The 26,010-nt window shown below is 38.4% G+C and overlaps 1 long non-coding RNA gene across 1 annotated transcript in view; it reads left to right on the top strand.

The window, feature by feature from the left end:
* The first annotated feature begins 6,064 nt into the window (after positions 1–6,064).
* The window catches only part of LOC116046067, a 45,937-nt gene continuing 25,991 nt past the window's right edge, over positions 6,065–26,010 (top strand). Inside the window, exon 1 of the long non-coding RNA XR_004104045.2 lies at positions 6,065–6,365. This is a non-coding gene — a long non-coding RNA (uncharacterized LOC116046067). The remainder of the gene's footprint in view (positions 6,366–26,010) is intronic.

The raw sequence follows: 26,010 nt of genomic DNA, 5'->3' as shown, positions 1-26,010 counted from the left end.
CAGTCTGAGCAAATCCTTTGGTCTGATAAACACACACACACTTTCTCTTTCTTTCACTCTCCCTTTCTTGTTGTGTTTCTCCCCATCTGTCTCTCAGAAGCACTTAAAAGATCTTGAGATTATAGTGCTGCTGGACAAAAACAACTTGACAAGATCCCAATGTTTTCTGCTGTGGGGAGAGGTCACATTCCATGTCAGCTTCATTGCTCCTATTCAATCATCCAGAGAGTATTCTCAGATTTTCTACTTGGGCTAACTTGAGCAAAAGGCAGCATTGCTGTGGAACAAATATAGAGCTAAAAAAACCCAATGTATCCTTTTTAATTAGGTCACGTTTTTGAAATACCTAAACATATCATACCTTTGAAAAGGGGGCAGTTGCTTCAAGGATCAGCAACAAACACCCCAGTGTGATTAGAACATTAATAACAATGAGAAAAAATGCTACTCTGATTATGTTTGACCTGGCAGTGTGTGGTGGCAGCTTGAGTGAGGGCACCCAACTTTGCTGTCCTCATGGTCACCACGGTGCCAGGGAGTCCCCCCTAGCAGAGAATCCTATTCCTAAATCATCCTGCCATTTACTGCCACTTAATTCTTAGCAGATGAGGAACAGTGTGGCCATTGTGCCCTTTGATAGGGGCAGCCATCATAGGGCTGGAAAGGCTAAAACCTCATTTACAGAGCATTAACATGCAAACCTTATGTGCACAGATGCAACCATTGATGGCTAAGGGGGCTCAGCCTGTAATTCCATACATAGAACAGGTAACTATTGTTGTCTGTCCTGCATTGTGTAGTCTTGCAGTCTCCACCATGTTCCTGATCTGCAGTGGCTTGATACAAAATTATTGGAAATGTCCCTGGTGGAATTTAGCTGAATTTGCACCATTAAGGGAACCAAAAACTAATTTAATTTAAGGTGACTGAAATCAAAAATGTAATTTTTTTTAAAAATGATTTTCAGTTATGATATTCACCTAATAGATCACCTAGCCTGAATAACACTCCACAGTCATGCCATGTGACAGTACCTCATGTCATGAGGGGCCTTTATGGGAAAATCACATCATCTTCAGCATAAGTCATCACCTGCTGGGGATTTAGTTTTAAGACCCCATTTCTCTCTCTTTCTCTCTTCTGTCTCACTCATTCATTTTGACTTCAAAGAGATTCAGTGGTGTGATAAGAATTTTTCATTGCTAATACTGTTATAGAGCTGCAGAAAAAAATGTATGTAAACATTGATGACAACAAATGGAGGGCTCCAGATATACAAAACTATCAGCACTCCAACCACTCAGCTCAGAACACAGCAACATGTCAGCGTGTTCACTCAGCTGGAAAATGGCAAACAATCAACTGGATTCTCTCTCTCTAACACAGACATTTTCACCCCTGTGTTGCATATTTCACAAGATGTGACAAACATGCACAGGAGCATTTAAAGTTTTTAATATCCTGTCAGACAGACTTGCATTGCAGAGTTATTTTAAACTGAAGGATGATCTGTCTATCTCAGTATGCCAAGTCTTCATTTCAGTCCCCTTGTGAACTGAGTGTGCCATTTGGGCCCCTGCTCTTCCTGGAAAAAAGTCTCTGCAAGCTTGTCCCTGTTCTCTCAAGATCAGTTTGTGATCTACCGCCCAGTGAGCAAAGATAATAAATATCTTGCTTTCACAGCAACTAATCACTGTTGAGTGATTTTGTCTACATCTTTCCCTTTTTTAATTTCAGCAGAGGGCAGCCACATTAGAGGGGAACAAATTGTTCTCTGTTGTTGGAGAGCCAGTGTGAGCAAAGACTGATACTATAGTTTCCAGGGCTCTCCAACAGTATCCACAAACAGTCTCATAGACTGTATCATAGAACATCCGGCCTCTTGTTACATCCCACCAAGGAATTTGAGCTTTTAACTTTCCAGTTTGGCACTTTCTGTGATTGATGTTCAGAGTATTTCTAAATTAGTACATGTCATAACTGGTGACAGTAAGCAACAAATATCCATTTGTGTGATGGGGAGGGACTAGCTTTCTGAAATTTCTATAACATATTGTCTGAAGAGCAGTGGTGGAAGAAGTATTCAGAAGTACCACAATGTAAAAATACTCCATTAAAGGTAAAGGTTCTGCTAACTACTTTATATACAGTTCAGTAGTCCAGGTTCCCAAGGGTCAACGCCCGCAAAAAAAGAATCAGGGGTTATGAGATGGTTATGGGGTAGGAATGAAGACATTTTGATTCATTTTTAAGCTTTTTCCTGAAATATTGGAGAGGTCTACAACCTGTTCTCTTTGAGAGTGCTGACTAATTACAAGGCTTTCAGCCTGTTAGGGCAACTCAGAGCAGCCACTGAGTGAACACTGCTACACAGTCTCAGCCTTTATTGCAAAGCAGCCTCAAGGCCATGCACATTTTGTAATTCATTTTGAAACACAGAAAAAATATAAAGGTTGTTTTTGTATTTTTTTGTGGACATCAGGTTTTAAATTATGTACTATAATGGTTAGATGGGGGTTGACGTCAAGTAAAAAACAAGAAAAACACATGAGGGAGGCTTTCAATTTCTTGCATGCTCAGTGCCTTAGATTAGGTTGGATTGTCATCCGCCTCTAGTAAACAGCACTGACGGATTCAAATTGATATTCATCACCCAGTTCACAATTTGTAGGCTAACACTTCCCCTTATATATTGACACCCTGTTGTTTAAAGTTTAGCTCACAAATGATTATCCTTATGACGCCTTTACAGATGGCAGACACAATAACATTTTTTAGCTTTTTTAAATTTGTATTATTTTCAGAATCAAACAAAATCTCATTTGGGCAGAGAAATAACTTGATTTTTGAGTCCTACTTGACAAGACCTGTAAAAAATGCACATACATTCTATTGCAGCAGCCTCAAGACAGACACAGTTAGTGGCTAGCTGGTGAAAATAGCATTTAGCAGTTAAATAGTCAGTAAATACGTTTGTTAAGATCTATGCTCTCCCTATCAACTTTATAAGGTGATAATACTGTAAGTCAATATTGTGTTTTCAGCTTGTTCTACTGCCCTCAAGTGGCCAAAACAATCAATTAATGCAAGTGTAAATGAACAAAATTGGCCTTTAAAACGTATTTGTTCTCCATATGCATAGCTCTGGAACCGCTTCGTTCAACATCGCTATAATTGCTTCCATTACCTTTAACCAAGAACCGTGGCATTTTTACTATACGTTTGTCACATGTAAAAGGAACTGCACCCCATATGCCTCCACCAGAAACACCTAAAAAGCTGCCGATCATAACTTTATACTTTGACAAAAGATGTTGTAGATAAATGGCTGTTGATGTTTGGTTGGCATACTTGTCAAGTAATGCTTAAGGATAACCACAGTGTACACAAGCTCCGAAAACACTTGTGTATGTGTCATTCTGACACATGTAGACAGAATGAACACAGTCTTTCTCATTACCAAGCCTTTGTGGAGACAAGCTGTCAGGTTGAAACCCACAGGAGCCTACTGCAGATGCTGCAAACCATCAGCCTCAACTCTCAAAGCGAAGGAAATGGAATGTCTGCTAGCATCAGCATTAGAGGGAAAAGGAAATATTTACAGGGAAAGCATTCAAACTGAATTTCTGATTATAAACCAACTCCATAAGGTGTTAGTCCATTGGGTTCAGTTTGAGTTTACAATCTGCTGTCAGTGCTGCCAATGGAAAGATTTAACTATCTCACTAATACGGCTGAACTCAGAATATCTAGATGGCTCAATAATATCTATGTCACAATCATCAGTTTGCATCACCACCAGTCATTATTATGAGGAAAAAAACAACATTGGTGCTACACTTATTGTAGAGACAGAGAAAGACAGAGAGAAATCCACCAAGATGTCCACTGACAACTCCTGTATTGACCAATGATCAATATGTTATTATTATGAGTTAAAGAGCTTGCCTCACTATTTCTATTGATCCAGATGTCAAGATGCTGTTGTTTAGGCCAAGGTCAGCCAATTATATACAAGTCCCTGTGAATAATGTTGATGTAATGTTGGTCTAATCAAGATAATGATTATTCAGAAGCATTAGCCTAATCACAATAAATCAGTCCTAACATCAACATCTTTTATGCCAACTGGCAACATATTAACAATATTTATACTACAGAATAATCATGTCACACATCAATAATAATTAACTTTTCTATTATAGGCCTACTGTCACAGCATGTTGCCCTTATCAGAGTGCAAGTTGCAACAGAAAACTTTATACTTGTCAATGTTTTTTGTGTAGTTGTAGGTACTTTTGTTTCAGTATTTTAAAAATTGTATGCAGTTTAAAATCCTATGGCATTTTACACTGCATGAAAAAATAAAAAGCGCATGGTTGAATTTCTAATATTATTAGCGAGAGCAACAAGTTAGCAGCCGGCCAAGTGTTGTAAATGCCAGCTATATAAAAGTGTATCGTATTAGCTTAGCTGAAGTGATGGGGACGCCTGGCAGAGATGCAGACTAGTGGCTAGCCTCCTGTGACTACACAGCCACCTGACACTCAAAGTGGCCATGCCGTTAATTATACAGAACAGTATGCCTGAATATGATTTAAACAGGTCTTTTAAAAAAAAAACCCACAGTTGTCATTCAGGTCATTCCAGAATTGGAGGACAATTTAGGCATCCATCACTTTGAAAAATTGGCCCTCTATTTTTTATTATGTATTTAATAAAAACAGGTAATATACCATTACATAATTTGATTCGTCCAGCTCAGGTACCTTTTTTTTTTTGTGCTAGGTGCAACCTTGTGGATTGAAGGAGATTCAACCCTGTTACTCTAATTATAGTAACAGGGTTGCAAATGAATGCTAATGTTAGCTTTTCCTCATGAATAGAAGCTAGCTGTTTAACTAGCTCGCTTTTCCTCATGAATAGAAGCTAGCTGTTTAACTAGCTCTTACTGTCATCTTTATGACAAACTTACTTAGGTAAAAAAAGAAGAAAACCTTTAAATTAATTTGTCTTATTCTGATAATAAGTGTAACAGGGTTGCATTGGTTAGAGTGACACATTCAATCAAGGCTAAAAGTTGTATAATAATATGAAAAATTGAAAAGAGAACATACCTTTGTTCTACCAATTCTGGTGGCAAACTGCTTAGTGATGTAATTTCCTGCGAATCATGTAACTCACTGTTTTTTTCTTCTTCTGCCGGGCTAAATATGTTTCGGTAACAGGGTTGCACGTATAGTTGTGGGACATAACTTTATTGCAAAATTTCTATTATTTGAAATATTTCTATCATTTAAAAAAATGTTTCAACAATTAAAAGAGACAAATAACAAAATCATACAAAAGAAATTATATTTAAAATATATTTTAACGGTTGTATTTAACATTCAATTTGGTCATCTAGAAGGTGGGACAAGAGAAAAATGGCACTTAAGTGGGTACTAGAGACTTATTTTTTATTTTCAATATTATTAGGAAAAAAAAAGAATCAAGTCTATTTATATTTAGTCTCAGGACAAGTGTTTTTTACACAATGACTGCATTTTTTGTATATTGTACATAGATTATTTTAAATTTCATAGGTGGGACATGAAATGTCCTCCAATTCTGGAATGAGGTGCTATAGAGACCAAAACCATTTTTGTACCAGGCTGTATATACTTAATGATATTGTCAAATTGGCCATTTTAACATGTGGATTCATGGGGATTGGAGCCAGCCTCAAGTGGAACCGCGATTCGGATTAACTGCGGTTTTTGGCACTTCCGCATTAGCTTCATTTTTAGCACCGGAGGTTGTCGCTTGGCTGGCTGCACATCCATGCCACGCGCAACGCGTAGGTGTGTGCAAAGCCCCGTCCTCGGTGACCGGAAATGATAGCTCACTCTCACACTGAGCTGAAATTAACAATGTGCACATAAATTAGGTAAATAAAATATTGTGTTACTTTATTTCAGAGCAAACACTGTGTCATGTGAGTGTATGGTGTGTATAAGTAAAAATACGCTTATAATGTGAACAGGCTGAAGCTGAAGCTGCAGGGTATGCTGTGACCTGTGTGTGTTAGCTTATGCTATGTGCTGTATGCTAAATGTGTTAGCTCGATATGCTACCTAGCTACCTTTTGTAATACATACATTTCATTTTATTGAATCTCTTTATTTTTTTTCTCTTTCTACCCCGTTCTCACGGGCCGCTCTGGCCTAGGAATGAACATTTTTAAACCAGGACCTGGTGCCTCGCGTCCATTATTTGAGGGAGCTACAGACTAAATTCTCCACTGAGACTGAACCAGTAGAGAAGTTGAACCTGGAGCAGACTGAGGAGGACTTTGCGGTGCACGAAACTCAGAATGACGAATGGTGAGTACAACACTGATGGTGTGCAAAAACGGCAACTCTCATTTTGCTTTAATATGTGTGTGTTTGTGGCTGCACCTTTTGTGGAGTTTATATTGTTTGTACATCATGTGTTGTTGTCTGACTTTTATATGAAGTGTCGAGCTATTTCATTTATGTGGCTTAATCAGTCCATAGACCTTTTGTTTTTTGTTGGTCTTTTTTGTTTGATTGTTTAAGTTTTGTGCTCTTTTCTGGTTAATTTTAATACAGCGACATTGATGAAGGTGGCTGTAGCCTATATTCAGTATGCCCAGGCTGCAAAGTGCCATAGAAATTGAATGTATTGTTGGTTACAGCTCGGTGTATGATGTTGTTCCACTAGTGTGCACGTTGGCCTTTAGTGCTATTTATTTATGTGTTATTTAATGATTTGACAGTAGTATCGTATATCAGTATTCTTTACAAAGCCTCAGACACTCTTTATTCCTCTGTCTTCATCTACTTTGAGTCTGAAATGTCACACAAGCTCTCAAATTACCATGGCCAGCAGATAGAGGAAAAAAAGCCAAACAACCTTTAGTGTCATCAACACTCTCTGTTCCATCCTGCTGGGCTGGTCACTGGGGTAAAGGGAACCCCCGAACATCAACTTCTTGTTTTAAAGCAAAATTACAAACCTCAGACACTACAGAGCATCACCTAATGATGCTGTCAATAGACTTTGGTCATGTCTTGTATGAGGAGTTTCCGAGAAGGGCAAATCCTAAGAGCGGTGCAATAAAATGGGGGAAACCGAAGTACTTACTTGTTACACAGAACCATTCGAAGGACCATTTAAGTTGACTGGAAAGATTACAATCAGCAGAGGCTGTAGGACAATAAATAAGGCAATGTGTTTTGTGATAGAGGCTTTTGTCTGCATTTTGTTGTTTTGGCATTAAAGGTTCTTACCCTTTTTCTATTTTACTGTAAAAATCTCCCATTGAGGGTTCCTAACAAGACAGGAGCACAATTTTATAAATAAAAGGTTACTCCTGTTCCCACCAATTAAATGGAATATTTTGATTAACTATGCATAGGATTCAACATTGATGCAGCTATACTTCGACTAATAAATTAATCTCTTGTGAAGAGCCATTTAACATTGCTTCTTTAGCCTTAGTGCCAAGCACGCCCTTCTCCCTGAACTCTGTACACCCACCCACTCATAAATGGACACTCACTTACCAGCTCAGTGCTGGTGACATAATATTCCTCTTCATTTTCCAAAAATAGGCTGATGTTGGAGTCAGGCCCAAGAAAAGAAACATAGCTCTTGCTCATTTCATCTGTCACCTTGCTGACAGAATGTAGAGCTGCCTGGCGGACTGAAGGCTTTGCATGAACTGCCCACAGGGCAACAGATGTCCTGAGCTCCAGACTATCAAGCCAGTGATTGAACAACAGAAAACACCAAAGGCAAACTAACTAGAAAGAGTACAAAAATTGACCACGCTTCTATGGGATCTCTCAAAAGTCTGAGAAAATAACCCTCATGATGTCATCTGATGTATCTCAGTTTGGGCTTAAAATTTAGCATGCTTTTGTGATGCATTATGAAAAGTTTAGGATTCTGTGTTTTTATAACTTGACCCATACTAGGACTTAAAATTAAGGAAATTATTCAAGTGCAATACTAAATACAAGTTTAACTGGAATATTATAAATAGGGGCATGAGCTGCAAAAATGTATGGTGGCATTGTAAAACTGGCTAGCAATCTAAAAGAATATTATAGCATATATCAGAATCCATCTCTCACCTTATTTTTTATTTCAACATTACACTTCGCACATGGTCTGCAGTATATTCATATGCACTTACTGTTGTCTTTAAACAAATACCACTTTATGTGTAGTAAATGGAGTATGCAGGGTTTCAGTGTTCATGCATTGTTTACAGTATAGATTTATAGCCCCAGGTCAGAATACAGGAGCTCCACTTATAGAAAAATACAAGCCCTGCAACACATCTATTTTAATATAGTTGGAGCTTATTATCTAATATGTATTATTGTTTCCCTGGATAATTATGTGTCAATAACTGTCAGATGGAAAAAAACAAAAAAACAAACTTCCAAACATGTCAAGAAGAATGCATGCAAGGATTAAAGAGTTAATCATCATGGGAGAGAACAACATAATTCCTCCTAAAACGAGATATTTAAGAAACCGCTTTGAAATGATTTACAGTATATATTATGAACACCTTGGCATAGGCTGTAGAATCCTTTTTTTGTATTTGATAAAAAAAGTGTTGAAAAAATACCACGCTGTCAATACAAATAAAATAAATGTATATATTAATATAAACATAATCAATTAGTTTAACACAATTACATGGTCCTTTGAATGTCTTTTTTTAAGTTTCTTTAAGTTTCTTTTTAGTTTCCTTTGAGATACTTACATATTTTCACCCCTACAAGATGAATAACCCTGCTGTTTCTTAAAATGATGCAGGCGCTGTGTTGTGCCTCAGGATGGTGCCAGTGTGCTTTGAAAGACAGAGACCTCCGCCACCTACAGAATCCACACAGATCCAAAGCTTTAAATTCTAAGTGACAACTCCAGTGGCATTATATAATATTAACTAAATGTTGGATGTACTGTCACAGTACGAGCTCCCTGCCTGCTTTCTGCAGCTATTCATATTTCTGTCAGTCTATTCCTCTGTTAACAGGATGGTGGCTTTGCAGTTGTGTCAATATTTCAGCTTGTGATGTTTCAGGCGATCATTGTCTGTACACAAATGCTGTAAAGACTTTTCATAAAATAATACCTTGAGGTAATAGTAATAGGGTTAATAAATACTAGTATAGCACTGTAAACTAGCTTAATAAGGATTCTTTTTTAAACTAGTGCACATCATCTATTTGACATTCTGGGTAATTAGCTTATTCGCTTTCTTGCCGAAAGTTTGATTAGAAGATCGATTCCACTTTCATGTGTGTAAGGTAAATATGAAGTTTAAAGGAACATGCCGACTTATTGGGACTTTAGCTTATTCACCGTATCCCCCAGAGTTAGACAAGTCCATACATACGGTGAATAAGCTAAAGTCCCAATAAGTCGGCGTGTTCCTTTAAGGCTTGGTATCACTACTGATTTTCCGATTGATTTCTGATTCACAAGGTCCCAATTTGATTCAGTTCAATATCGATATATATAACATTCCTGCCACACATTTTCGGGCACCTGGGTAGCTCACCTGGTAGAGCACGCGCCCATACAGAGGTTTACTCCTCCACGCAGTGGCCGCAGGTTCGACACCGACCTGTGGCCCTTTGCTGCATGTCATTCACCTGCTCTCTCCCCTTCCATGTCTTCAGCTGTCCTTTAAGAATAAAGGCCTAAAATGCCCAAAAAATGAATCATAAAAAAAAAGAAATCCTACGGTCTTTGTCTGAAGGCCCAAAACATGTAATCTTTACACTTCTGTTTTTGTACAGATTAAACAAACAACATATAATGCGTTCATTACTGAGCTTCATGCTGCTAGGTAAATGTTATTAGCTTTGGATAGAGACAGGCTAGCTGTTTCCCCGTTTCCAGTCTCTGTACTAAACTAAGCTAACTGGATGCCTTCCGTAACACTGGTAAAAAAACAAAAAAAAAAACAAGTCCCAAAAGAAATTAATTATACTTGCTTGACACTAGTAGAGGATGACCAAGCCTTAGAATCACAATTTAATCAGCTGTATAATTCCCAGTGTAATTGCACATAACCTTCAATATAGCCAGTAATCAGAAGAGATACTATCTCACCAGAAATGTCTTTATTTTAATAACATATTTTTCTTTTGTTTAATTTTGTACTGTAGTATAGGGCTGCAGTGACTCATGCAGTAAATTCAGATGTCTCTTTTCTCCTTTATGCCTGAGTTCAAACTGCATAATTGGTAGCCTACAGTGAGTGTTTTGGAGAGCATGCATAGGAGGAATATTTCCCTGTGGTGACATATAGTTGATGCAGAACAAAAATGACACTTTCTCCCCCACATGGTTCGACTGCCAAGTATAAAGCAAAAATAACTTTTTCTCTGGTGAGACAACTCTCGCAGCATAGACCATAACACAAAAAGGTCTTAACACTGTTTTCTCCAACACAGACATAGTGTATTGTAGGCTACTCGGATGTGTATTTATGGTCAAAAGTGAAAGCCAAAAATATCCTCTAGACACCAGCATGGAGACATGCTTCTGTGCCAACTTTATTTCAGCAAATTTCAATACTCTCCAGTAGCCGACTCTCCAATGAACTTTACAGGTTATTGATATTTTGTTGGGGATATTTGTGCACACAGTAGGCAATGCTGTATGTGCATGCATGCTGCAGAGAGATGTGGGTAGAGCGGGGAGGTTGAATTGTGAATTTGAAAAGTGAAACTGGAAAAGTGGTCAGATTTCGGAGGAAGGTAGTTGTGTTTAAAGAAAGGGGGACTGAGGAATAGTTCCCTCGTGTAAGTGGATGTGACAGCTTCTCACCCAGGAGAGCACTTGTACTGAGCACACACTAGAGGCCAGCAGGGCTACCTGTCACACCGATCTGTGACTAAAGAACTCTATTAGCGAACAAGCACCCCGGGGTAACGCACACACTCGCACACGCCCATTCATGTACACGCACACACACACACACACACACACACATACACATACACATACACACACACACACACACACACACACACACACACACACAAAATCAATATGCGAATGAATGAAGGAGCCATAAATGTTGAGTGATTAGGTAAGAACACATTAAATATGGTGAAGGCTAAGACAAGACTAGATTGACAGTCCCATTTAATAATAATTACTTTCTCTATACATTGTCTGGATTATATCCTCCTTGTCACTACCGTCTGCAATATCATTGCTCAAAAGAGCACATTTTCACTTAACATGATTTAAAGTACAGGGAGGGTGTGAATGCCGATGAAACAAAATTTTCTTCTTAGGACATGTTAGGTGGTGCATGACCATGTTTCACTCCACTCGGCATATGACAATTATCAAGATGGATTTGCACTAAACCATGTGTACTGCGACGAATGCACAGTCTCTTTGAAAAGATAAGTTGGGCTCGGTGTTGAAATAAAAATGATTTTATTTCAAATGAGCATCAAGTGAAGATAAAAGGCATGCTACAGACTTGACTTGGGCTTTGCCGCTCGCATGCATGCAACTTTTCCTTTCCATTTTATTGTCGAAAATAATTACTTGTCAAACACTGTTTATACATAATAGTATACTACATACTGTAGGTTATTTAATGTGCAAAGATACCTGGAATAGAATAGCCAGAACATTTTTCCCACACTGTCACTCTGTTGTGGTAAAAATTAAAAAAATCATATTGACACTGCTGCATCCTCTGGAAAACCACGACAAGTTGGGCTGTCAGGGCTCTTTTGCTTGATTATTGTCCTTGAAGCCTTTTGTCATTTTTCAACTTCCTGCTTCCTCCTGTGAGGTTTGATTTTTTAAATGGCTGCTGGAATAATATCCATGAAATCAGGGATGATCACTGCTGTCTCTCAAACCACTACCTTCCAATTGCAGGCTCTCACGTGATGCTGTCAGCTTATCCATGGAGAGAAATTCATTGGAACAGGTGGAGCTGTGGACCATATCCCATTAGTGAGCCTGCCAAAGGCTGGTCCCTATAGGAGTAAACCCTCCTCTTCATGCACCATAGGCACACGCTACTGTATATAGACTTACATTTATGGGCTAAAACCTGCTTCTCAGGCAAAAATAGGGAGGGATTGATGAGCATATAGATCAGATTTCATAACCTTTTAACAAATCTGTAAAATACTTTATATAAAACTCTTTTTCTGTGAGGAATGTACTTAGCCTGGAAACATTTAGCGAGCAGTCATTTGCAATGAAAGTCAGTGGCTGAAAATGTACTGTAGGCTTGTTGATGTGTGTATTGGGGAGTGCATGTGAAGGGCGGGCATGGCTCTGACTTTGGCTTTGACAGGCTCGGCTGTTAGCCCCTGGCTTCATGACTCTTCCCACATGGCAACACATCATGGCAACACTCTTGATTCTATACATAGTACAAGGAATAATGTCAAAACAAATGAGAGTAATTGTGCACAGTGATCTGTTTTCTATTTCGTTTTTTTTTTTATAAAAAAAAAATTTAAATCTACACTTCACACAATAACAAAAAATGGAAAAGTTATTTTAAATAAGCAGGATGGCATGTAGAGCTGGGCAATATATCTGTTATATTGATATCGTGATATGAGACTAGATATCGTCTTATATTTTGGATATCGTAATATCGTAATATGATAAGTGTTGTCTTTTCCTGGTTTAAAAGGCTGCATTACAGTAAAGTGATGTCATTTTCTGAACTTACCAGACTGTTTTAACTGTTCTATTATTTGCCTTTACCCACTTAGTCATTATATCCACATTATTAATGATTATTTATCAAAAATCTCATTGTGTAAATATTTTGTGAAAGCACCAATAGTCAACAGTACAATATCGTTGCGGTATCCATATCGAGGTATTTGGTCAAAAATATCGTGATATTTGATTTTCTCCATATCGCCCAGCCCTAATGGAATGTATGCATATGATGAGATGTGACCTGTTTAAGATATGTGACTTACGCAGATGAGTAAATGAAAGCTGAAGGAAAAACCTCTGTGTAAAGACTACGTTTTTTATGTACAATACAAAGTGTATAAGGACAACTAATGTGCAAATTCTTTTTACCCTCAGTGTATTTATTAAAGTCACTATTATCAATGTTACATCAATCCATAAACGCTGACCAATAACAAGTACTTATCTTATTATCTTTTATTTTGTGATGAGTTGCAATCACCTTTTTTGTTTCTCTCAGTATTCCATGCTCTTTGTCCTATGAATGGGGGTGAAAGATCATTTAAAACACTCAAATAGGTATTGTTAGAATGCACTAATGTCTTGATTTGAGTATTTTATTTATTTTTTTGTGTGGAAGTGGCTGTTGTTTTCCGTTAAAATAAAAGTACAGAGCAGTTGCTCACCCACACCAAAGTGGAACATTAGAGGACTAGCTTGCATCACTATTTTGTTATGTTGTCTTTTAGGATTGTTTCAACAGTCTACGTCAATAAATTGAACAGATTAAAAGTTGTATGGTACTTTAATAAGACTACTTTAAAAAGTTAATAATTGATCCCACAAAGTGGCTGTCAGAACTAACTTTATGTTAGAAGTGTCTCCTTTAGTTGTTGATATTAATAAAGTAACAACTCAAAGATAAGATGAACAATTCACTCAATGACTAACTGTCAATTATTGACAATGACTGTGCCACTTTCATGAGGTGGAAAAAGTACGCAATGCCAATTTGAAATGATAAAACTATTAGACTTTGATTGACAAGTCTTTGTATTAGTACAGCTGACCATACAACAGCTTTTTGGCATTTTTACAATCTTGAAAATCCACTGACTGCTAAATGGAGCACAATGGATGGTGTACCCCACTATGGGGTTTGACCTATGTGCACTGTCTGGGTCTTCAGTGGTTTATGTCTGCCTCTATTATGATGGATTGTTGTTGGATGTTGAAGCATAAAGTGACTATGGCTCTTTCCTCTGTCGTACTGATACCAATTCATGACTTTTACTGGTGTAATTCTTCCTCACACTGCAGTACATGGTAGTACATAAACTCACTCTTTCCCAAGGCAATTTGACAACTTGTAGAGAGAGACAGTAGTGGAGTGAGGGAAGAGGCAAAAGGATCACAGATGAAGCAGACGTGTTGCCATGGCACATAATGGTTAGAGTAGAGGATCCTGTCTCTTCAGGAAAACAATAGCAAGGGAGCTGTAGCACATTCAGTGCCGTGTCCTTCTGTTGGGTTATACGCACTGATGCTGTGTATTTGGGTTGGCTAAGTATCCTGTTTCTCTTATTTCAGTTTCCTACTGGCTGGAACTGAATACTGTTGAAAGGCTTTGAAAAATGTATTCAAGTTAGACTCCTGGTTCCCATGCTGAGCTGGAAAGCTGATTGAAGAAAATGCAGTATAATTATCCTCATCAAGGGAAGAGCCTGTTCTGTATTTATATTCCATAAAGCAGTGTCACTAAGCAGGCACCAATAATCCTTCTTTTCCCTTTCATGCAGTCTTTTTCGGCCTTTAAACTTTACATATAAGGAAGAGCTTCTCTCACCTTGTATTCATGTTTGAGTTTTCCACCATAGTAATATGTAATATCGTAACAATAATAACTACCTCAATTCACAAGTAAGTGGGATAGAGTGTCCTTGAAGCACTTTTGAACTGAAAATGTTGCATTACTCTCTAGGGTGTAGTGGTAACTATGGATATAGTTCATGACTCTGAACGAAATGGGGAATGTCAGTATTATAATAAGAAAGTTTCATCTCATTTTACTTGACCTTTTATTTGAATACTCCCTCTGATTGCATACTTTACAGCAAAATCAATATGTGCATCATGGTGCTCTTTGTTCTTCATGCACAACAACGGCCACTGGCTACAAATTGTGCTTAGCACATTATGTTCTCCAATTCACTAGTGTGTTTACGTCTGCAACGAGCAGGTTAAATTATAGGATCATATGGTATTTTAATCACATAAAAACTGAGGTTTCCCCAGGCTGGGAAGTGAATCAATAAAGCTGCAAATATTCACCAACAATACCAGAACTACTTAAAATTACTATAGCTGTCCCGAATATGACTTTTGGGGCTTCAAAGCTTTGAAGCCCCAAAAGTAGCAGCGCAAAAGTAGCAGCGCTGATCAAATGTGAATAAAGATTCTGTTACTGAATCGCCTATTTCTCGCCTCAGATGTTATGCTTAGCTGTAAAATGAGGAAGGTTGCTCCGACCAGTGGGTGGTGCTTGGTTTGGCTTGACTGTTTGAACATGGTGGACAGGTCACAAACTTTATAATTTTACAGCTTAACAGCGCTGTTTGACAGTTTGATTGCAGTTCACGAGCAAGAGGCTACTTGCTGAAAAATGAAGCCAAAAACGGCAAGGGAGTCAATCCCCATAGACCGCAAGGTTATAATGCCCAACTTTACAGCAGAAATAAAGATGTTTACTGCCTGGTGCAAAAAAAACAAAAACACAGTTTTGGTCTCGATAGCAAATCTCCCCCTTCATGACAACTGTTGGAAGTTTTTACAACTCACCCGTTTAAATTATATTAAGACTTAAAGTTCTGCATAATTAAGGACATTCCGCTTTGAGTGACAAGTGGCTGTCATCACAGCAGGCGAGCACAGACTGTCGGCTTTATTCAGCCCGCCTCAGCTACCTCCATGCGCCACCTCTTTGCCTGTATTTGGATTAGCCGGGAGTTAGGCGACGTCAGGCACTGCTAAGATGGCGAGGGCCGGAACCCCCTGGAGCCATTCACTTTGAGCTTTATTTCGGCTCTTCAGAAACCTATGAAAAAGCTGCTTTTGTTAATAGTTAATTTCTCATGGAATGGCACTGGCATTCATTTGTGCGTATTCCTCAGTTTATTGTAACTGTTCAGTAAAGAATTTATTTGAGCACCTCTGAACTAATTTATGAACCATGGTAGTGCTGAATCCCACTGCTGCTTTCCAGCACTTTAAAGATTTTGCTGACTGGCCCAAAAGCAACGCTACAATTGCAGTTTAAAACAAAGTATAGCTAAGACAGCGGCAGTGGCCTCTTCACATCCCCCCCCCCATGCCTTAACATGCTGCTCTCCTGAGACTCCCTCCCTCTTCAGCCCTGACATACTGTACAATGGACTGTTTTGAAGCTTTAAATGAGGCTTCAGAGGGGCTGGATTCCAATCTGCATCCTCAGCCCTCTCCAGACCATGACTGGCCTGTTAAATGTACTTATAAAACTGGCAGGTATCATTTTTTATTTTAACTATTTCTGTCCCCATGTGATGGAATGTTTTTCTATAGGTTTTTATCCCCAGACTCTATCCTATGCATGCGTCCCTATGCTTAACATGACTTTGCCTAATCCATAATAACCTCACCCACAGGATATCCAGCTACATTCCTCCATAGATAAACATGTTTTGGAAAACCAGCCTGTAGAATTTCTTTGTCTCATAAAAGTTTAACATACCCCTCTCTCAGAAGTGCAATATTAGATAATTTCTCTCATGTTTCATTTTTAAGCAACCCGCGCACATTCTGTCCTGCACTGCAATTACTTAAACGTCATTAGCATGAATTTTGCACAACCAACTCTAGACTCACTGACATCCAGTTTTAAACATCCAGTAAATGAACATTAACAGATATATAGCGGTTCTGAGTTAGCCAGTCGTGCTGCTAACATTCAAAGTATTAATGTCACAGGCGATAGTGTAAGTCTCAAACATGTTGTGCTTGCGAGGATACAGTAGCAGGATCCAATAGGCTGTATGAGCAGAGACACAGAAAGAACATAAACATAAGAAAGAAAAGAGCATATATTATTACAAATCAGCTGGGGAAAGATGTAAAGAGATAGTAAACCAAATGGCTTTGAAACAGAAGGACAAGTAATGAGTTCATTAAGACAGCATTTAGCACTATAAATGCCCAATGTGCTGCATGATAAAGAAGAAAAAAGGGTTATTTGTACATCAATACATTTTTCAGTAATGACCTGCACAGCTCCGTATACCTGCTTTCATTTGTTCAGTTTCTCTGTCCATCTGCCTGGTTATAGCCTACTCTGCACCAGTTTGGGATGAAAAGAGTATGTGCTCAATATGTTTTTAGACATTGTCCACAACAGTGTTGGTAGATCCAAAAGATCCCTCCCCATTTCTAAGAGGAATGAAATCAAAGCAATTTTCTTGGCTGCATTTAAGAGGACTTGGTCTGCTGTAACTGACCTAGGCCTATCTTTTGATGTAACACACTTGAAGGAGAAACTTGGAGAACAGTAACTTGTTTTACTTTTTCCAGTTATATAAGGCATGCTTCTGCAATACAAGTGTTAGTACGGCCAACATTTGAGGGTGATTACAGAATAGAAAATGTACACATAAAATGGCTGCACATCTCGCCCCTCAGTAATGTTACTGTACCTTCTGCACAGTAATTTAATGAAAAAGAAGGAAACTACAGTATATTAGCTTGAATAGAAGACTACCCTGAAATACAACCAACTTTATCCCAAGTCCTTTAAAAAAAAAAAAAAGCTCAATAAATCAAGATAAGCAAAATAGCTAGCTCATTTAAATAAAAATACAATAAATCAATGAGAACAAGTCAACTAGGAGAAGGTTTGCTATGCATAAACAAAATGCAAAAAAGAAGAGAGAAGTAATGATGCATACTCCTCGAAATACATACTCTACAGCCAGGATGGTGCAAGGCTGGAGCAGATCTTGGCAGAGCGCTCTGCAGGAGGGCAGTAGCCTGCCACAGTGGCTTGACGTATGTGGTTGAAGGTGGAGCTGGGGTGGTGGTGGGTTTCAAGATGAGCAACACAGAGCATAGGAAAAAGGGTTAGTTTATAAATGGGTTCAGTAAACATCCAAAATGTAAAAGAAAAAAATAAATAACAATTGCATAGAGGAAATCTTTTAAAAGGGTACAGCATAATAGACCAACATTGCTGGCATATCTGCTACAGCAGAGAAAATCCAGCAAGTCTTAGTCATTGTATTGCTCTTTCAGTCTCTAGAAGAAGTGGATTACTAATTGGACTAGAAAGTCGTTGGTATGACATTGTAAAATGGGCATTTACAAAGCCACAAACCAGTACAAACAAATGTCAGTGGTGTGCCTATTTGCAGTGGTGAATGGTTAAGTACACCGATGGTAATCATAAAGTGTGATTGTGTTCCTCCTGATACAGCACTATACAAAAAAAAGAACCCCAACAAGTCCAATCATGTACTCTATAAAACTTTGAATCAAATTAACTATATAGTCATTTGCAGCCTGAGGGTTTGTTGTTCTGCTACAATTACATGTGACTTCTCCCTCTGCATTGTGAAATCAGTAAAATAATGAACAACATTAACAACCCAGTATTAAAGAAGAATGGCAAACACTACATTTCCACCACATGATAGATTGAATGCTTCTCTAAATGCAGTGGACGTCAGTCACAATGAATCTGATGTGCAGCTAGTCAGGGAGTGGCTCTACTTTCCGTCTCGCACGAAGCACACGTGCAAGATGGACTTGCTGTGCTTATTGGGGAAGACAAGTCAAGTTCACTTTAATTTTCCCGAGCCTTTGTCAAAATGCTAGTGTACGTTTAAAATATTCTGTTTTTCTTTTCTTCTTTCCCCACAATATAGAGAATAATTTATTCAAGCCTATTTAGGAAATCTGTTTGTCAACAAAAGACTCAAAAGACGTATTCATAAGAGATTGATGGCAGTACTGTGTAATGAAGAAATGTCAGTTATGCAGTATTGTAAATTTCCTGTAACAATAAGCCTAAACCTGTCACACCTGTCATTACCATATTCATAGAATAGCCTTCAGTGAGCTGTGAATAGCAGCTTGATATATAACCAGCACTGTTTCTGAATAGTATGTGAGTGAACAATAAATATGTTAGTAAATACAAGACATTTTTCATTCAGCAATATCTACAATTTTCTATTTTTTTTCACCACACAAACCACAACTATTAAGCTCTTGGTGTTGATGGAACCTAACACAAACTGGCCAGTAACCATAAATGTAAGTACAAATATATCCAGTTAATGGTCTTAAATGCAGAATGAATTGCTTTCATATTACTGCAATTAATTAAAAAAAATGCAATATGTGCAGTTGCAAAATGTATAGGATTTATGAGACCGCTTTATACTGTTTTCAGCATTATTGAATCATACTGAGGCACAGTCTCATCTATATCTGTGCTTGACAGTCCTTTATGGTCTTAGAACTGGATGGGTCTTCAGTTCGGTCTGAATACACAAAACATTCAGTTTCACCTCACGCCAAAGGTGGTATATTGGGTTAAGATCGGGGAGCGAGCAGACAGCGAGCTGGCAGCACTGTGATGTTTCTGGAACCGTCTTAAGATGATATGACGCATTGTACTGCTGTAAGAATTCATCTAAAAAAAGGGTACGCTGTGTCATTAAAATGATAATTAGTTGGCACTAAAGGGACCAGTGTGCATCAAGAAGCGACTGTACAGCCTCCACACAGGATTGACCCATGGATTCATGCAGTTTATGCTAAACTGTCACTCTGCCGTGACCATGTTGCAACACAATACTTTATCCCTTTGGACTATAGGCAGCACTTCCTGCAGTGTAGTGGTGATGACATCCCCACCATGGCTTCCGCTCATTTGTTTTGAGCTGACAGAGTGGAACCTGGCATGGTGTTTTGCTACAGTGGTCCATCCATTTAAAGACTTGACTTGCCTTGTCTGATTTTTAGATGCCCTCCTGCACATCACTGTGGTACTGAGCTGTTACTTGCATTTTTGTGGGCCATCTGTCAGCTTGAACAAATCTTGTCGTTCGACTGTGACCTCTCCTGGCAACAAGGCCCTTTTGTCCACAAACCTGTCACTGACTGGAAGCTTTTTGTGTTTGTTTGTTTATATTTTTTACTCATGGCACCATTCTGATTAAACTGAAGTCACTGTAATGACTGACCGGCCCAGAATAGTGAATGTGTTAATGTTGGAATTAGCACATCTGAGATCAAACATCACACCACATTTAAAGTTGCTTAGATCACATCCTGCCCATTCTGCCATTTAGTTAGTAACCAAGAGTTTCTGAACCTCTTAACCCTGTTTGCATAATTTACACTCATGCATTATTCATATACACTATGACTCGCTTACTGGAGGAGCAAGCTGTTTGTGTAAATGAGAATGTGTACCTAATAAAGTGGGTAGCAAGTGTCCTGTAGATCCTTTTCCGAGAACAACAGTCATAAAAAAATCTAGTCACATGCAGTTTTAAATATTACCTTGGGCCTCCACCTTTTTAAATGTTTAAAGTATCTGGGAGCGCTGATAGTCCTTGCTGTCAGAGATGACTTATAAAATTAAAAGCTGAATATACCAGGACAGCAACCCTGTCACTGTAAAGGGCAAGGGATTCACATTATTTACATATCTTTTAAATATCAAAACAATCAGCAGGAAGGAAGCTGCTTTTAGCCACCACTTTGGTCCAGACTCAAATGTTTCAACAACTGTTGGATGTATGGCCATGACATTTTGGACAGACATTAGTGGTCCCCAGGGAATGAATCTTAATAATGGTTGTCCTCTGACTTTGTACCTATCACCACCAGCAGGTCAATGTTTTCACTTAGCCGGTGAAATTTCTCAACATTTCAGACATGGATTGGCACAAAATACAGATATTCATTGTTCCTCAACTATGAATCCAATTGACATTAATGATTCCCTGACCTTTCCTCTAAAGCCACTAGCAGGTTGACATTTTTGGATTTGAGTGAAATGTCTCGACAACTATTGGAGGGATTGCCAGGAAATTTCTGAATGACACAGATGGTCCCCGTCAGTATGAATTGTAATAACTTGGGTAAACCCCTGACTTCAAGCACTATAGTCACCTCAAAATGTAATTTTCGAAATCAATGACATTCCCAGCCTTCATCAGCCTCAGCTGTATTCTGTATCTTGTGCTAATTAGCATATGTTAGCAAACTAACTGAAACGGTTAATATGCAGTGTTTCCCCTACCTAAAACGATGAAGCTGTTTTCACACATACTGCACGCTTCTCGTTCCTTGCCTTAAAAGTTCAATCCATTTGAATGAATGTCACAGGCTGGCTACATTACATGTGTAACGTATGCGGAACGGATGTTCCAACACTACACTTTCGCTATAATCAATGAAACTGGCTACACCGGGCACGAGAGCAGCATGTGGTGGTGCGTATGTTCCGCGGAGACCGCTCTAGAAGTGTAAAAATAGGACTGTCTTCTATTTATATTTTGAGGTGTGTGCAGCCCTTTTACACAGAAATGGATCATAAAGTGTCATTATTTCTTTTAAATTAAACTACCGATATACAGGAAACCAACATGGCATCATGACTTTGCGTAAACATACACGCCACTTTCCTAAAGCCAAATGGCGTGTTATCTGTACACATTTTGAGCTATCCATGTGCATGTCTACGCTGTATACAGCAGATGTAAACATACGTGTTATCGCGAGAACGTGACGTACTATCGCGAGAACTTCACACGCGTGTAAAAAAAAAAAGGTTGGGTTTTTACTAACGTCACACGCTTAGGAAAACAATAAAACCGTTGGGTTTGGAAAGAAACATTGGGGAAGGCTTAAAAAAAAATGCGATCACGGCTCTCCTGGGTGAAAGTCCTGTGTTTTATTATCCATTATCCATTATAAATACCGATAGTTTGGAAAATGCCTAATATCGGCCGATAATATCGGCCCGCCGATATATCGGTCGGGCTCTACTCCAAATTGATCAGACATGCCGGAAAAAGACCAACTACTTTGTGGTGTCTGTGTCCTGATGTCATGAGTGGGCCTTGAAAGAGAGGCACACTGACTCACCCACTGATCCCGCTGAACGCTGACATCAAAACAAACAGACAGAGGAAATAAGCCGTGGCATTGAATCAACAAACAGCTGTCAACCATTCCTGCGTTACATGACGGCCTCCGCCGCGGTGAGAACAACAGAGCATAAATGGGAAGGGACAGATGGACACGCTCCGTTTGGGTGACACAGTGCACAGCCCTGGGTAAGGTGTGGGACAGACAGCTTTTTATGAAGAAATATGTTTGACACAGTAGACACTTGCTGCAAAATCACATCAGGTTGCCTGAAGAGGGTTTGTGACTCTGGTGTTGGTGATCAAATATGAAAGTGTGCAAAACATTTCCAAGCGGAAACAGCCCCAAGTAATCTTTTTCACGACACAGGAATTTGATCATTAGGCTTAATAGTCAAATCAATCGTTGTTCATAGTTTAAACTCTTCATCATCTTCAGTTTGATTGTAATAGATGCATTTCACTACGAGTTTTGTATGGGCTCAATTAGAATGGGAATGGAAAGCAATCAAACTGAATTGCACTGGTGAGGTTGTCACAAAAACATGCATGCCAGCAGTCCCCTGATAATGTAGCCACGATGATTGCATGTTATGTCCGTAATGAAAACGATACGTATGCAGTCTCCAGGCATCCCCTGGTGTACTGTGCAACGCTTGCATATCTGGTAATTCAGACATGGTCACATAATAACACTCCTACAGTATGAGTCATATTTTTGTTTCAAAGTTTAATGCACAGTTTTGCTCAAAACTCTTTGGTGTCTCTTGTTGTTGATTATAGAGGAAGATATTGAAATTCAGATAATATTGAGTGTACTTTTGCGTTATCACCAAGGCTGTTAAAATAATATCTTGCCAATAGCATCAGGCTGTAGGGGCAAAGCGGGACACAGATTACCTCCTCCCTTAACTCTTTTGGGAGTAGCAAGTATTCTCTGTCTCCATCAACACCATAGATCTTCTTGAATTTGACAACTCCACTCAATTGTCCTGGTCTAATGACTGGTATTTTTATATTGAAATGCACCACAATATGCAACCGCTTCAGGGAAAACGGATGCAGACTGTCTAGCCTGCAAAATAATTCTATTTGAAATTATATATTTCCTTAATAGCAATGCCACTCACATGTCTCTGATATGAGTGATCTGGGATGAACTTTGATTTTGGAGCTGTCAGGAGTCGCCAGAGACGTTTGTGTTGCTGTTGCGTTTTCCCTCAGTTGTGTAAACAAATGTGGGCCATAGACTCTCAAAGAAGTATTTGATGTTCTGTGTAATGTTCGAGAATCTATACACAAACTTTTTGTCTGTTTTTAGTTTGTGTTTTAGTGTAGGTAATTAAATTTAATAATGTATTACTGTGATTTTGCCCTCTCATACTTAATGCTACACCGGTTTAGATTATTGTGGGATAAGCTTTCTCATCTCCAACTAGTGTCCACAAGATTATCTGACTTGGGTCTATTTTTGCTTATCTGGAGGATGGACTTTCTTTTACTCAAACTTTCCAGGACTTTACTCTGAATACTTTCAAAGTTTTGTGAATCTATTTATTTTTTTTCTCCAAACATCATGATATATGGTATCTCAGATGAACACTCGAAAGCTGCAAATACCAAATGTCTTCACATGTAAAAATAACAAGAAGGAGCGCACAGTATCTGCCCTATGTCCTATATTCGTGAGTGCATTTATAAAAGTGTGTGGTTAGGTTTTCTCTCCTTTTGGTCTCTTATGAAATTCTTAACAGTGCCTATTTTGGTTTATTCTGCCTTTGACTAACAAAATATTCACTGTTTAGTCTCAAGATTTATCAGTATCTGTAAGAGCCTTTCCATTGCTACTTCACACGCTTCTGTTATCAATTTCCCACAGTCATGCAGTCATGATGCGTGACTTTTTTTTTTTTTGCACTGCATTGATCCCCTAAGAATTCAATTATGGCTTGCCCCTATCTAGTGGGAGGTCAGAAAGCAGTGTCAACAACTGTCTCTCGAATAGAGAATCGGGGTCCTGCTCAAGGACACGTCCACTGGATGTTTGGATGTCAGTGGAGCTTGAAACTGGATTTATAACTAAAGAACGGTCTAACTGTTTTCTTATCCACTCTGCTTCCTAGTCCTCATGGATGAAAACTATTGTATATTAGATACATTTCAAAGCTATCAAATATTTAAGTTGTATTCAAATCACAAAACAATCAAAACATAAAAGTATATCTTACCTCTAACTAGATCTTTCCATTAGGCCTGTAACAATTCGAAAATTTTGCTGGACAATTAATTGTCTCAGAAATAATTGCGATTAACAATATAATTGTCTCTTTTAGTGAAATAATACATTTATTTATTTATTACTTTTTCAAACAAATTAAAGTTTAAATGAATCCCGGGATACATCTTTTGTTATATTACATGTCATTTAGCTGACGCTTTTATCCAAAGCAACGTACAATTGCTATATATGTCAGAGGCCGCATACCTCTGAGCAAGTATGGGTTAAGTGTCTTGCTCAGGGACAGTGGTTAATGTATCGCAGTGGGAATCGAACCCGGGTCTCCCATACCAAAGGCATGTGTCATATCCACTGCGCCATCACCAGAATACCAGTATATCACTGTTATGTGACCCAGTAAACCACACCTCTTTATTATCATAAAACATTGTATTATTTACTTAAATGAACAAATAATTTAAAATTAAACATTTATTCCCGTCAATAAAAAACAAAGCATTAATCATTTAACAAAAAACAGAGCGTGTTTAATTTCTCTGGCTTTAGACGGCTACAGCCCAGGATGTTTGGGGTTGCTATGGCAACAAGCGACAGCTGCCGCTAGCATAGCTTTAACTAAACAGTCCGACCAATAATCACTTATATAAATTTAATAATTAATAATTGTTACAGGTTTACTTTCCATCTTCTTGTCTTCTCTACAGGATACTGTATATAAATGTGTAAAATGCTCTGAGTGCAATTTCATTTTTGATGGCATCTTACATGATGTACTACTCACTTTAGCCTCATTTTGTTGTTGTTTATCTGATGTTTGACTGACAAAAAAGATTAGTTTTTTTTACCACACCTGGAAATTGCCTACTATGTGAGGGTTATGTGTTTATAAATCAAATCATATCCATATGCAGCTATTCAGAATGTTTAAATTACTTTCAGTGCAAATATAGAGTGTGGAGACAGCATCGACATTTATACTATCTATCCATCATCGTGACATTTTGGAACCTTAACCAAATTATGTTTGTTTCCTAATCTAAACCATCCTTCTGGACGTTAACTGTCATGACAAAATTATTTCCAGCTTTAACAGAGTTATCCATCTAATCTTCCAACCACAACTTAACCAAACTGTAGCTGCTATGAGTGGCTACATTAATATTGAAAAACCCTTCCACTGTTCATTCTGCAAAAATGTTCAATATGAATGTTCTACATAATGCTGTATGTAGACGAAAAATATATTCACATGTCCCTTCAAAATGTATTCTGTTGGAAATGGCAGAATATAAATATAAAATGTGGTAGATAAGGTGTGTTTTCAACTCTCATACACTTGTATCTCTTTCTTCTTGCCTCTTTGACATCACAGTAGTGTCAAAACCAACTGCTTCAAATAGCCACATTAACAGCAATCTAATAAGGGCTTAGACTGCCTAACACCATTACTGCTCGAATTATTCTCAAAGTGCTTGGTGTGTGAATATGGTCTGATCTTCCACAGAAACGTGCAGAGGTTCTGGAAGTGCATAAAGGAACTCAGCCTCTTCAGGGGATAGAGACTTAACACGTTTTACGCCTTTGAGTTGCCTGGAGACAGTGGCAGGGTTATAAAGCATTAAGGAAGGAAATCATGTCCCCCTGAACACAAGACAAAAAAAGAAAAGAAGCTGCAGAGGTTCTGACTAAGCTGTGGGCGGTGGCTCTAGAGGCTACAGGGCTGATGACGACAAACGGTGAAGGACCCTAAAGAAGAGCTACGATTCAGGATCAATACAGGCAACATAATTGACAATCACTAAGGCAGTGACATTTAGATAATGGCCTATTTAATGCCATATCCAG

The sequence above is a fragment of the Sander lucioperca genome, chromosome 9, assembly GCF_008315115.2.
Source record: "Sander lucioperca isolate FBNREF2018 chromosome 9, SLUC_FBN_1.2, whole genome shotgun sequence".
NCBI classification, from domain to species: domain Eukaryota; kingdom Metazoa; phylum Chordata; class Actinopteri; order Perciformes; family Percidae; genus Sander; species Sander lucioperca.
Note: the sequence above shows the minus strand (reverse complement) of the source record. Positions and strands in the feature narration are given on the sequence as shown.